Below are 12,602 nucleotides of genomic sequence, written 5' to 3'. Positions count from 1 at the left end.
AAGGAGGCATCTGCAGGCAACAAAGGTAGGTGTGTGCTTGTGTGTGTGTTTCCTATGCAGATCCTAAGCCCAGTGTCACATGCAAGTAGGAGGAGTAAGAAGGGTTCCTGGCAAATCCGGGTTATGGATTGCATTTAAAAAGGCCCCGTGGGAGTGCAATGGGCCCCTGTCTTGCTGCTTAGCAATAATGGTATGGGTTTAGGTTCTGCTGTGTGTACTGGTGGTTGACTGCCCCCCAGCCCAGAGTGTGCATGGAAAATTGTCTGGCAGCCTCCCTGACAGCAAGCAGTGATAGTGCCCATGAAGGGGACCTTGTTGGGCCCGCCCCTTTCACGGTTATCGCTTCTCGGCCTTTTGGCTAAGATCAAGTGTAGTATCTGTTCTTATCAGTTTAATATCTGATACGTCCCCTATCTGGGGACCATATATTAAATGGATTTTTGAGAACGGGGGCCGATTTCGAAGCTTGCTTCCGTCGCCCTATGCATTGACCCGATATGGCAGTATCTTCGGGTACAGTGCACCACCCCCTTACAGGGTTAAAAAGAAAGATTCCTACTTTCATTGCTACCTGCTTGCTGGCTAGCCAGCTAGCCAGCCCTGTGGGCCTTGCTGCTGCTGCAGCCAAAAAACAAAAGGTGGTGCTGCTGCTGCTTCTGCTGCTTCTGCTTCTGCTTGTGTCTGGCCCCTGTTGGAGCGTCCAGGCACAGGACTTCTGCTGCTGCTGACTAAATGGCCTCCTTAATTGGATCATTTGAGTAGCCAGCACACCTGTGCAGGTAGGGCATGACATGATAGGCAGCTGCCTTGATAGCGGGTGGGTGCTGAATGTTCCTAATTGACAAAATAAGATTAATGCTTATGAAGAAATATAAAATCTCATCCCTTCCCCAATATCGCGCCACACCCCTACCCCTTAATTCCCTGGTTGAACTTGATGGACATATGTCTTTTTTCGACCGTACTAACTATGTAACTATGTAACATAACATGGGGGGGGGGGGGGTCTCCTGGCTGTTCACACAGGTGTGTCATTGCTGTACATTGACCATGCATTGCTTCTGTGGTATTGCAAAGGCAAAGACAAATGCTTCCAGCCATCCATTGCACTAATGGATTGGTCATCAGCTGGCTGTCTATGTCCCGCATCAATATAGACCAAAGTACAGAGGGTTAGGCTATGCTATTGTGCACCTACCTGATGCATCAGAAGGTGCGAGGCCCTTGCTAAATTCTGTGCACAGACTTTGAGATCTATGCTTTAGACTGTATCTAAACCTGCTCCAACATGGACTGACATTCTGGCCTACTTTCAGCCGATGCGACTTGTCTGTCGCTGAACAGTCGCTTTTTATGTATTCAGCACCTATGTATAATGTTGTAAAAATGCTCTAGAAGCTAAAGTCGCAGAAATGTCACACATATTTGGCCTGCAACTTTCTGTGCGACAAATTCAGACAGGAAAAATCAGTATAAATCCTTAGAAAATTATCCCCCAGTGTCTCCATCTGCTGGCGGTATTGAATAAGCATTTCTGCACTGATGGGGTATGCATTAGACGAAAAAAAAGAAGAAAAAGAAGAATAATACGCCCAGAAAAGAGGCGAAAAGGAGAAAAACGTAAAAAAACGTGAAAAAAAAGTAAGAGGAAGAGAAGGGAAAAAAAGGTGGAAATGGGTTTAAAAGTGATTTCGGCGGAGAAATATATATATATATATATATATATATATATATATATATATATGCGCACACACACACATAGATATAAACGTATTCTCCGTTGAGATATTGCAGCCGCTGCTGTGTCCAGGCCCAGGAGCCTTAGCACTGTGCTGTGATGTCACTCAATACCACTGACATCACTAGGTGTAAACAACATCTCTCCTTTGCTGTGTATGTGACTATGGAGCTGTTTGGTGATGTCGTCTATTACGGCCTTCATAGAAGCAACAGGAGATTGTTGCATCCATCTTGAACCCTCAGAACTACAGTGCTATGATGTCACTCACTTCCACAGGCCTTGCAGAGTGTAAACAACAACAACCCAGCTTTGTTGTGTATGTAACCATAGGGATTTGTGATGTCACCTAGAACCTTCACAGCAGCGACAGCTTTATGAGGAGCATCAGCACTGCTCTGCCTGAGCAGAACCATCACCGCCATAGGTTGTCAAATAACCCGGATTTAACCCACACAGGTAAGTCCAATGGGGTGCAGGCATGTCCTCTATGCTTACAGCTTCCCGTGGGTGTTGGTTTGATACCGTTTGGGGACAGCCAAGGAGGCATCTGCAGGCAACAAAGGTAGGTGTGTGCTTGTGTGTGTGTTTCCTATGCAGATCCTAAGCCCAGTGTCACATGCAAGTAGGAGGAGTAAGAAGGGTTCCTGGCAAATCCGGGTTATGGATTGCATTTAAAAAGGCCCCGTGGGAGTGCAATGGGCCCCTGTCTTGCTGCTTAGCAATAATGGTATGGGTTTAGGTTCTGCTGTGTGTACTGGTGGTTGACTGCCCCCCAGCCCAGAGTGTGCATGGAAAATTGTCTGGCAGCCTCCCTGACAGCAAGCAGTGATAGTGCCCATGAAGGGGACCTTGTTGGGCCCGCCCCTTTCACGGTTATCGCTTCTCGGCCTTTTGGCTAAGATCAAGTGTAGTATCTGTTCTTATCAGTTTAATATCTGATACGTCCCCTATCTGGGGACCATATATTAAATGGATTTTTGAGAACGGGGGCCGATTTCGAAGCTTGCTTCCGTCGCCCTATGCATTGACCCGATATGGCAGTATCTTCGGGTACAGTGCACCACCCCCTTACAGGGTTAAAAAGAAAGATTCCTACTTTCATTGCTACCTGCTTGCTGGCTAGCCAGCTAGCCAGCCCTGTGGGCCTTGCTGCTGCTGCAGCCAAAAAACAAAAGGTGGTGCTGCTGCTGCTTCTGCTGCTTCTGCTTCTGCTTGTGTCTGGCCCCTGTTGGAGCGTCCAGGCACAGGACTTCTGCTGCTGCTGACTAAATGGCCTCCTTAATTGGATCATTTGAGTAGCCAGCACACCTGTGCAGGTAGGGCATGACATGATAGGCAGCTGCCTTGATAGCGGGTGGGTGCTGAATGTTCCTAATTGACAAAATAAGATTAATGCTTATGAAGAAATATAAAATCTCATCCCTTCCCCAATATCGCGCCACACCCCTACCCCTTAATTCCCTGGTTGAACTTGATGGACATATGTCTTTTTTCGACCGTACTAACTATGTAACTATGTAACATAACATGGGGGGGGGAGGGGGGTCTCCTGGCTGTTCACACAGGTGTGTCATTGCTGTACATTGACCATGCATTGCTTCTGTGGTATTGCAAAGGCAAAGACAAATGCTTCCAGCCATCCATTGCACTAATGGATTGGTCATCAGCTGGCTGTCTATGTCCCGCATCAATATAGACCAAAGTACAGAGGGTTAGGCTATGCTATTGTGCACCTACCTGATGCATCAGAAGGTGCGAGGCCCTTGCTAAATTCTGTGCACAGACTTTGAGATCTATGCTTTAGACTGTATCTAAACCTGCTCCAACATGGACTGACATTCTGGCCTACTTTCAGCCGATGCGACTTGTCTGTCGCTGAACAGTCGCTTTTTATGTATTCAGCACCTATGTATAATGTTGTAAAAATGCTCTAGAAGCTAAAGTCGCAGAAATGTCACACATATTTGGCCTGCAACTTTCTGTGCGACAAATTCAGACAGGAAAAATCAGTATAAATCCTTAGAAAATTATCCCCCAGTGTCTCCATCTGCTGGCGGTATTGAATAAGCATTGCTGCACTGATGGGGTATGCATTAGACGAAAAAAAAGAAGAAAAAGAAGAATAATACGCCCAGAAAAGAGGCGAAAAGGAGAAAAACGTAAAAAAACGTGAAAAAAAAGTAAGAGGAAGAGAAGGGAAAAAAAGGTGGAAATGGGTTTAAAAGTGATTTCGGCGGAGAAATATATATATATATATATATATATATATATATATATATATATATATATATGCGCACACACACACATAGATATAAACGTATTCTCCGTTGAGATATTGCAGCCGCTGCTGTGTCCAGGCCCAGGAGCCTTAGCACTGTGCTGTGATGTCACTCAATACCACTGACATCACTAGGTGTAAACAACATCTCTCCTTTGCTGTGTATGTGACTATGGAGCTGTTTGGTGATGTCGTCTATTACGGCCTTCATAGAAGCAACAGGAGATTGTTGCATCCATCTTGAACCCTCAGAACTACAGTGCTATGATGTCACTCACTTCCACAGGCCTTGCAGAGTGTAAACAACAACAACCCAGCTTTGTTGTGTATGTAACCATAGGGATTTGTGATGTCACCTAGAACCTTCACAGCAGCGACAGCTTTATGAGGAGCATCAGCACTGCTCTGCCTGAGCAGAACCATCACCGCCATAGGTTGTCAAATAACCCGGATTTAACCCACACAGGTAAGTCCAATGGGGTGCAGGCATGTCCTCTATGCTTACAGCTTCCCGTGGGTGTTGGTTTGATACCGTTTGGGGACAGCCAAGGAGGCATCTGCAGGCAACAAAGGTAGGTGTGTGCTTGTGTGTGTGTTTCCTATGCAGATCCTAAGCCCAGTGTCACATGCAAGTAGGAGGAGTAAGAAGGGTTCCTGGCAAATCCGGGTTATGGATTGCATTTAAAAAGGCCCCGTGGGAGTGCAATGGGCCCCTGTCTTGCTGCTTAGCAATAATGGTATGGGTTTAGGTTCTGCTGTGTGTACTGGTGGTTGACTGCCCCCCAGCCCAGAGTGTGCATGGAAAATTGTCTGGCAGCCTCCCTGACAGCAAGCAGTGATAGTGCCCATGAAGGGGACCTTGTTGGGCCCGCCCCTTTCACGGTTATCGCTTCTCGGCCTTTTGGCTAAGATCAAGTGTAGTATCTGTTCTTATCAGTTTAATATCTGATACGTCCCCTATCTGGGGACCATATATTAAATGGATTTTTGAGAACGGGGGCCGATTTCGAAGCTTGCTTCCGTCGCCCTATGCATTGACCCGATATGGCAGTATCTTCGGGTACAGTGCACCACCCCCTTACAGGGTTAAAAAGAAAGATTCCTACTTTCATTGCTACCTGCTTGCTGGCTAGCCAGCTAGCCAGCCCTGTGGGCCTTGCTGCTGCTGCAGCCAAAAAACAAAAGGTGGTGCTGCTGCTGCTTCTGCTGCTTCTGCTTCTGCTTGTGTCTGGCCCCTGTTGGAGCGTCCATAGGACTTCTGCTGCTGCTGACTAAATGGCCTCCTTAATTGGATCATTTGAGTAGCCAGCACACCTGTGCAGGTAGGGCATGACATGATAGGCAGCTGCCTTGATAGCGGGTGGGTGCTGAATGTTCCTAATTGACAAAATAAGATTAATGCTTATGAAGAAATATAAAATCTCATCCCTTCCCCAATATCGCGCCACACCCCTACCCCTTAATTCCCTGGTTGAACTTGATGGACATATGTCTTTTTTCGACCGTACTAACTATGTAACTATGTAACATAACATGGGGGGGGGGGGGGGGTCTCCTGGCTGTTCACACAGGTGTGTCATTGCTGTACATTGACCATGCATTGCTTCTGTGGTATTGCAAAGGCAAAGACAAATGCTTCCAGCCATCCATTGCACTAATGGATTGGTCATCAGCTGGCTGTCTATGTCCCGCATCAATATAGACCAAAGTACAGAGGGTTAGGCTATGCTATTGTGCACCTACCTGATGCATCAGAAGGTGCGAGGCCCTTGCTAAATTCTGTGCACAGACTTTGAGATCTATGCTTTAGACTGTATCTAAACCTGCTCCAACATGGACTGACATTCTGGCCTACTTTCAGCCGATGCGACTTGTCTGTCGCTGAACAGTCGCTTTTTATGTATTCAGCACCTATGTATAATGTTGTAAAAATGCTCTAGAAGCTAAAGTCGCAGAAATGTCACACATATTTGGCCTGCAACTTTCTGTGCGACAAATTCAGACAGGAAAAATCAGTATAAATCCTTAGAAAATTATCCCCCAGTGTCTCCATCTGCTGGCGGTATTGAATAAGCATTGCTGCACTGATGGGGTATGCATTAGACGAAAAAAAAGAAGAAAAAGAAGAATAATACGCCCAGAAAAGAGGCGAAAAGGAGAAAAACGTAAAAAAACGTGAAAAAAAAGTAAGAGGAAGAGAAGGGAAAAAAAGGTGGAAATGGGTTTAAAAGTGATTTCGGCGGAGAAATATATATATATATATATATATATATATATATATATATATATATGCGCACACACACACATAGATATAAACGTATTCTCCGTTGAGATATTGCAGCCGCTGCTGTGTCCAGGCCCAGGAGCCTTAGCACTGTGCTGTGATGTCACTCAATACCACTGACATCACTAGGTGTAAACAACATCTCTCCTTTGCTGTGTATGTGACTATGGAGCTGTTTGGTGATGTCGTCTATTACGGCCTTCATAGAAGCAACAGGAGATTGTTGCATCCATCTTGAACCCTCAGAACTACAGTGCTATGATGTCACTCACTTCCACAGGCCTTGCAGAGTGTAAACAACAACAACCCAGCTTTGTTGTGTATGTAACCATAGGGATTTGTGATGTCACCTAGAACCTTCACAGCAGCGACAGCTTTATGAGGAGCATCAGCACTGCTCTGCCTGAGCAGAACCATCACCGCCATAGGTTGTCAAATAACCCGGATTTAACCCACACAGGTAAGTCCAATGGGGTGCAGGCATGTCCTCTATGCTTACAGCTTCCCGTGGGTGTTGGTTTGATACCGTTTGGGGACAGCCAAGGAGGCATCTGCAGGCAACAAAGGTAGGTGTGTGCTTGTGTGTGTGTTTCCTATGCAGATCCTAAGCCCAGTGTCACATGCAAGTAGGAGGAGTAAGAAGGGTTCCTGGCAAATCCGGGTTATGGATTGCATTTAAAAAGGCCCCGTGGGAGTGCAATGGGCCCCTGTCTTGCTGCTTAGCAATAATGGTATGGGTTTAGGTTCTGCTGTGTGTACTGGTGGTTGACTGCCCCCCAGCCCAGAGTGTGCATGGAAAATTGTCTGGCAGCCTCCCTGACAGCAAGCAGTGATAGTGCCCATGAAGGGGACCTTGTTGGGCCCGCCCCTTTCACGGTTATCGCTTCTCGGCCTTTTGGCTAAGATCAAGTGTAGTATCTGTTCTTATCAGTTTAATATCTGATACGTCCCCTATCTGGGGACCATATATTAAATGGATTTTTGAGAACGGGGGCCGATTTCGAAGCTTGCTTCCGTCGCCCTATGCATTGACCCGATATGGCAGTATCTTCGGGTACAGTGCACCACCCCCTTACAGGGTTAAAAAGAAAGATTCCTACTTTCATTGCTACCTGCTTGCTGGCTAGCCAGCTAGCCAGCCCTGTGGGCCTTGCTGCTGCTGCAGCCAAAAAACAAAAGGTGGTGCTGCTGCTGCTTCTGCTGCTTCTGCTTCTGCTTGTGTCTGGCCCCTGTTGGAGCGTCCAGGCACAGGACTTCTGCTGCTGCTGACTAAATGGCCTCCTTAATTGGATCATTTGAGTAGCCAGCACACCTGTGCAGGTAGGGCATGACATGATAGGCAGCTGCCTTGATAGCGGGTGGGTGCTGAATGTTCCTAATTGACAAAATAAGATTAATGCTTATGAAGAAATATAAAATCTCATCCCTTCCCCAATATCGCGCCACACCCCTACCCCTTAATTCCCTGGTTGAACTTGATGGACATATGTCTTTTTTCGACCGTACTAACTATGTAACTATGTAACATAACATGGGGGGGGGGGGGGGTCTCCTGGCTGTTCACACAGGTGTGTCATTGCTGTACATTGACCATGCATTGCTTCTGTGGTATTGCAAAGGCAAAGACAAATGCTTCCAGCCATCCATTGCACTAATGGATTGGTCATCAGCTGGCTGTCTATGTCCCGCATCAATATAGACCAAAGTACAGAGGGTTAGGCTATGCTATTGTGCACCTACCTGATGCATCAGAAGGTGCGAGGCCCTTGCTAAATTCTGTGCACAGACTTTGAGATCTATGCTTTAGACTGTATCTAAACCTGCTCCAACATGGACTGACATTCTGGCCTACTTTCAGCCGATGCGACTTGTCTGTCGCTGAACAGTCGCTTTTTATGTATTCAGCACCTATGTATAATGTTGTAAAAATGCTCTAGAAGCTAAAGTCGCAGAAATGTCACACATATTTGGCCTGCAACTTTCTGTGCGACAAATTCAGACAGGAAAAATCAGTATAAATCCTTAGAAAATTATCCCCCAGTGTCTCCATCTGCTGGCGGTATTGAATAAGCATTGCTGCACTGATGGGGTATGCATTAGACGAAAAAAAAGAAGAAAAAGAAGAATAATACGCCCAGAAAAGAGGCGAAAAGGAGAAAAACGTAAAAAAACGTGAAAAAAAAGTAAGAGGAAGAGAAGGGAAAAAAAGGTGGAAATGGGTTTAAAAGTGATTTCGGCGGAGAAATATATATATATATATATATATATATATATATATATATATATATATATGCGCACACACACACATAGATATAAACGTATTCTCCGTTGAGATATTGCAGCCGCTGCTGTGTCCAGGCCCAGGAGCCTTAGCACTGTGCTGTGATGTCACTCAATACCACTGACATCACTAGGTGTAAACAACATCTCTCCTTTGCTGTGTATGTGACTATGGAGCTGTTTGGTGATGTCGTCTATTACGGCCTTCATAGAAGCAACAGGAGATTGTTGCATCCATCTTGAACCCTCAGAACTACAGTGCTATGATGTCACTCACTTCCACAGGCCTTGCAGAGTGTAAACAACAACAACCCAGCTTTGTTGTGTATGTAACCATAGGGATTTGTGATGTCACCTAGAACCTTCACAGCAGCGACAGCTTTATGAGGAGCATCAGCACTGCTCTGCCTGAGCAGAACCATCACCGCCATAGGTTGTCAAATAACCCGGATTTAACCCACACAGGTAAGTCCAATGGGGTGCAGGCATGTCCTCTATGCTTACAGCTTCCCGTGGGTGTTGGTTTGATACCGTTTGGGGACAGCCAAGGAGGCATCTGCAGGCAACAAAGGTAGGTGTGTGCTTGTGTGTGTGTTTCCTATGCAGATCCTAAGCCCAGTGTCACATGCAAGTAGGAGGAGTAAGAAGGGTTCCTGGCAAATCCGGGTTATGGATTGCATTTAAAAAGGCCCCGTGGGAGTGCAATGGGCCCCTGTCTTGCTGCTTAGCAATAATGGTATGGGTTTAGGTTCTGCTGTGTGTACTGGTGGTTGACTGCCCCCCAGCCCAGAGTGTGCATGGAAAATTGTCTGGCAGCCTCCCTGACAGCAAGCAGTGATAGTGCCCATGAAGGGGACCTTGTTGGGCCCGCCCCTTTCACGGTTATCGCTTCTCGGCCTTTTGGCTAAGATCAAGTGTAGTATCTGTTCTTATCAGTTTAATATCTGATACGTCCCCTATCTGGGGACCATATATTAAATGGATTTTTGAGAACGGGGGCCGATTTCGAAGCTTGCTTCCGTCGCCCTATGCATTGACCCGATATGGCAGTATCTTCGGGTACAGTGCACCACCCCCTTACAGGGTTAAAAAGAAAGATTCCTACTTTCATTGCTACCTGCTTGCTGGCTAGCCAGCTAGCCAGCCCTGTGGGCCTTGCTGCTGCTGCAGCCAAAAAACAAAAGGTGGTGCTGCTGCTGCTTCTGCTGCTTCTGCTTCTGCTTGTGTCTGGCCCCTGTTGGAGCGTCCAGGCACAGGACTTCTGCTGCTGCTGACTAAATGGCCTCCTTAATTGGATCATTTGAGTAGCCAGCACACCTGTGCAGGTAGGGCATGACATGATAGGCAGCTGCCTTGATAGCGGGTGGGTGCTGAATGTTCCTAATTGACAAAATAAGATTAATGCTTATGAAGAAATATAAAATCTCATCCCTTCCCCAATATCGCGCCACACCCCTACCCCTTAATTCCCTGGTTGAACTTGATGGACATATGTCTTTTTTCGACCGTACTAACTATGTAACTATGTAACATAACATGGGGGGGGGGGGGGTCTCCTGGCTGTTCACACAGGTGTGTCATTGCTGTACATTGACCATGCATTGCTTCTGTGGTATTGCAAAGGCAAAGACAAATGCTTCCAGCCATCCATTGCACTAATGGATTGGTCATCAGCTGGCTGTCTATGTCCCGCATCAATATAGACCAAAGTACAGAGGGTTAGGCTATGCTATTGTGCACCTACCTGATGCATCAGAAGGTGCAAGGCCCTTGCTAAATTCTGTGCACAGACTTTGAGATCTATGCTTTAGACTGTATCTAAACCTGCTCCAACATGGACTGACATTCTGGCCTACTTTCAGCCGATGCGACTTGTCTGTCGCTGAACAGTCGCTTTTTATGTATTCAGCACCTATGTATAATGTTGTAAAAATGCTCTAGAAGCTAAAGTCGCAGAAATGTCACACATATTTGGCCTGCAACTTTCTGTGCGACAAATTCAGACAGGAAAAATCAGTATAAATCCTTAGAAAATTATCCCCCAGTGTCTCCATCTGCTGGCGGTATTGAATAAGCATTGCTGCACTGATGGGGTATGCATTAGACGAAAAAAAAGAAGAAAAAGAAGAATAATACGCCCAGAAAAGAGGCGAAAAGGAGAAAAACGTAAAAAAACGTGAAAAAAAAGTAAGAGGAAGAGAAGGGAAAAAAAGGTGGAAATGGGTTTAAAAGTGATTTCGGCGGAGATATATATATATATATATATATATATATATATATATATATATATATATGCGCACACACACACATAGATATAAACGTATTCTCCGTTGAGATATTGCAGCCGCTGCTGTGTCCAGGCCCAGGAGCCTTAGCACTGTGCTGTGATGTCACTCAATACCACTGACATCACTAGGTGTAAACAACATCTCTCCTTTGCTGTGTATGTGACTATGGAGCTGTTTGGTGATGTCGTCTATTACGGCCTTCATAGAAGCAACAGGAGATTGTTGCATCCATCTTGAACCCTCAGAACTACAGTGCTATGATGTCACTCACTTCCACAGGCCTTGCAGAGTGTAAACAACAACAACCCAGCTTTGTTGTGTATGTAACCATAGGGATTTGTGATGTCACCTAGAACCTTCACAGCAGCGACAGCTTTATGAGGAGCATCAGCACTGCTCTGCCTGAGCAGAACCATCACCGCCATAGGTTGTCAAATAACCCGGATTTAACCCACACAGGTAAGTCCAATGGGGTGCAGGCATGTCCTCTATGCTTACAGCTTCCCGTGGGTGTTGGTTTGATACCGTTTGGGGACAGCCAAGGAGGCATCTGCAGGCAACAAAGGTAGGTGTGTGCTTGTGTGTGTGTTTCCTATGCAGATCCTAAGCCCAGTGTCACATGCAAGTAGGAGGAGTAAGAAGGGTTCCTGGCAAATCCGGGTTATGGATTGCATTTAAAAAGGCCCCGTGGGAGTGCAATGGGCCCCTGTCTTGCTGCTTAGCAATAATGGTATGGGTTTAGGTTCTGCTGTGTGTACTGGTGGTTGACTGCCCCCCAGCCCAGAGTGTGCATGGAAAATTGTCTGGCAGCCTCCCTGACAGCAAGCAGTGATAGTGCCCATGAAGGGGACCTTGTTGGGCCCGCCCCTTTCACGGTTATCGCTTCTCGGCCTTTTGGCTAAGATCAAGTGTAGTATCTGTTCTTATCAGTTTAATATCTGATACGTCCCCTATCTGGGGACCATATATTAAATGGATTTTTGAGAACGGGGGCCGATTTCGAAGCTTGCTTCCGTCGCCCTATGCATTGACCCGATATGGCAGTATCTTCGGGTACAGTGCACCACCCCCTTACAGGGTTAAAAAGAAAGATTCCTACTTTCATTGCTACCTGCTTGCTGGCTAGCCAGCTAGCCAGCCCTGTGGGCCTTGCTGCTGCTGCAGCCAAAAAACAAAAGGTGGTGCTGCTGCTGCTTCTGCTGCTTCTGCTTCTGCTTGTGTCTGGCCCCTGTTGGAGCGTCCAGGCACAGGACTTCTGCTGCTGCTGACTAAATGGCCTCCTTAATTGGATCATTTGAGTAGCCAGCACACCTGTGCAGGTAGGGCATGACATGATAGGCAGCTGCCTTGATAGCGGGTGGGTGCTGAATGTTCCTAATTGACAAAATAAGATTAATGCTTATGAAGAAATATAAAATCTCATCCCTTCCCCAATATCGCGCCACACCCCTACCCCTTAATTCCCTGGTTGAACTTGATGGACATATGTCTTTTTTCGACCGTACTAACTATGTAACTATGTAACATAACATGGGGGGGGGGGGGGGTCTCCTGGCTGTTCACACAGGTGTGTCATTGCTGTACATTGACCATGCATTGCTTCTGTGGTATTGCAAAGGCAAAGACAAATGCTTCCAGCCATCCATTGCACTAATGGATTGGTCATCAGCTGGCTGTCTATGTCCCGCATCAATATAGACCAAAGTACAGAGGGTTAGGCTATGCTATTGT

The 12,602-nt window shown here is 46.4% G+C and overlaps 6 non-coding genes across 6 annotated transcripts; all 6 read left to right on the top strand.

Annotated features, from left to right (window-relative positions):
- The first annotated feature begins 338 nt into the window (after window positions 1–338).
- Window positions 339–529, top strand: LOC130346252 (U2 spliceosomal RNA). Its single transcript, XR_008884589.1, has one exon. It is a non-coding gene; the product is annotated as a U2 spliceosomal RNA (small nuclear RNA).
- A 2,087-nt stretch (window positions 530–2,616) lies between these two features.
- On the top strand, window positions 2,617–2,807 carry LOC130346251 (U2 spliceosomal RNA). Its single transcript, XR_008884588.1, has one exon. It is a non-coding gene; the product is annotated as a U2 spliceosomal RNA (small nuclear RNA).
- A 2,097-nt stretch (window positions 2,808–4,904) lies between these two features.
- Window positions 4,905–5,095, top strand: LOC130346250 (U2 spliceosomal RNA). The gene has a single exon (XR_008884587.1). It is a non-coding gene; the product is annotated as a U2 spliceosomal RNA (small nuclear RNA).
- A 2,087-nt stretch (window positions 5,096–7,182) lies between these two features.
- Window positions 7,183–7,373, top strand: LOC130346249 (U2 spliceosomal RNA). The gene has a single exon (XR_008884586.1). It is a non-coding gene; the product is annotated as a U2 spliceosomal RNA (small nuclear RNA).
- A 2,094-nt stretch (window positions 7,374–9,467) lies between these two features.
- Window positions 9,468–9,658, top strand: LOC130346248 (U2 spliceosomal RNA). The gene has a single exon (XR_008884585.1). It is a non-coding gene; the product is annotated as a U2 spliceosomal RNA (small nuclear RNA).
- Window positions 9,659–11,749: 2,091 nt separating this feature from the next.
- Window positions 11,750–11,940, top strand: LOC130346247 (U2 spliceosomal RNA). The gene has a single exon (XR_008884584.1). It is a non-coding gene; the product is annotated as a U2 spliceosomal RNA (small nuclear RNA).
- Window positions 11,941–12,602: the final 662 nt, after the last annotated feature.

This window comes from Hyla sarda, unplaced genomic scaffold (genome assembly GCF_029499605.1).
Source record: "Hyla sarda isolate aHylSar1 unplaced genomic scaffold, aHylSar1.hap1 scaffold_779, whole genome shotgun sequence".
Taxonomy (NCBI): Eukaryota; Metazoa; Chordata; class Amphibia; order Anura; family Hylidae; genus Hyla; species Hyla sarda.
This window is presented reverse-complemented; position numbering and strand designations above follow the sequence as displayed.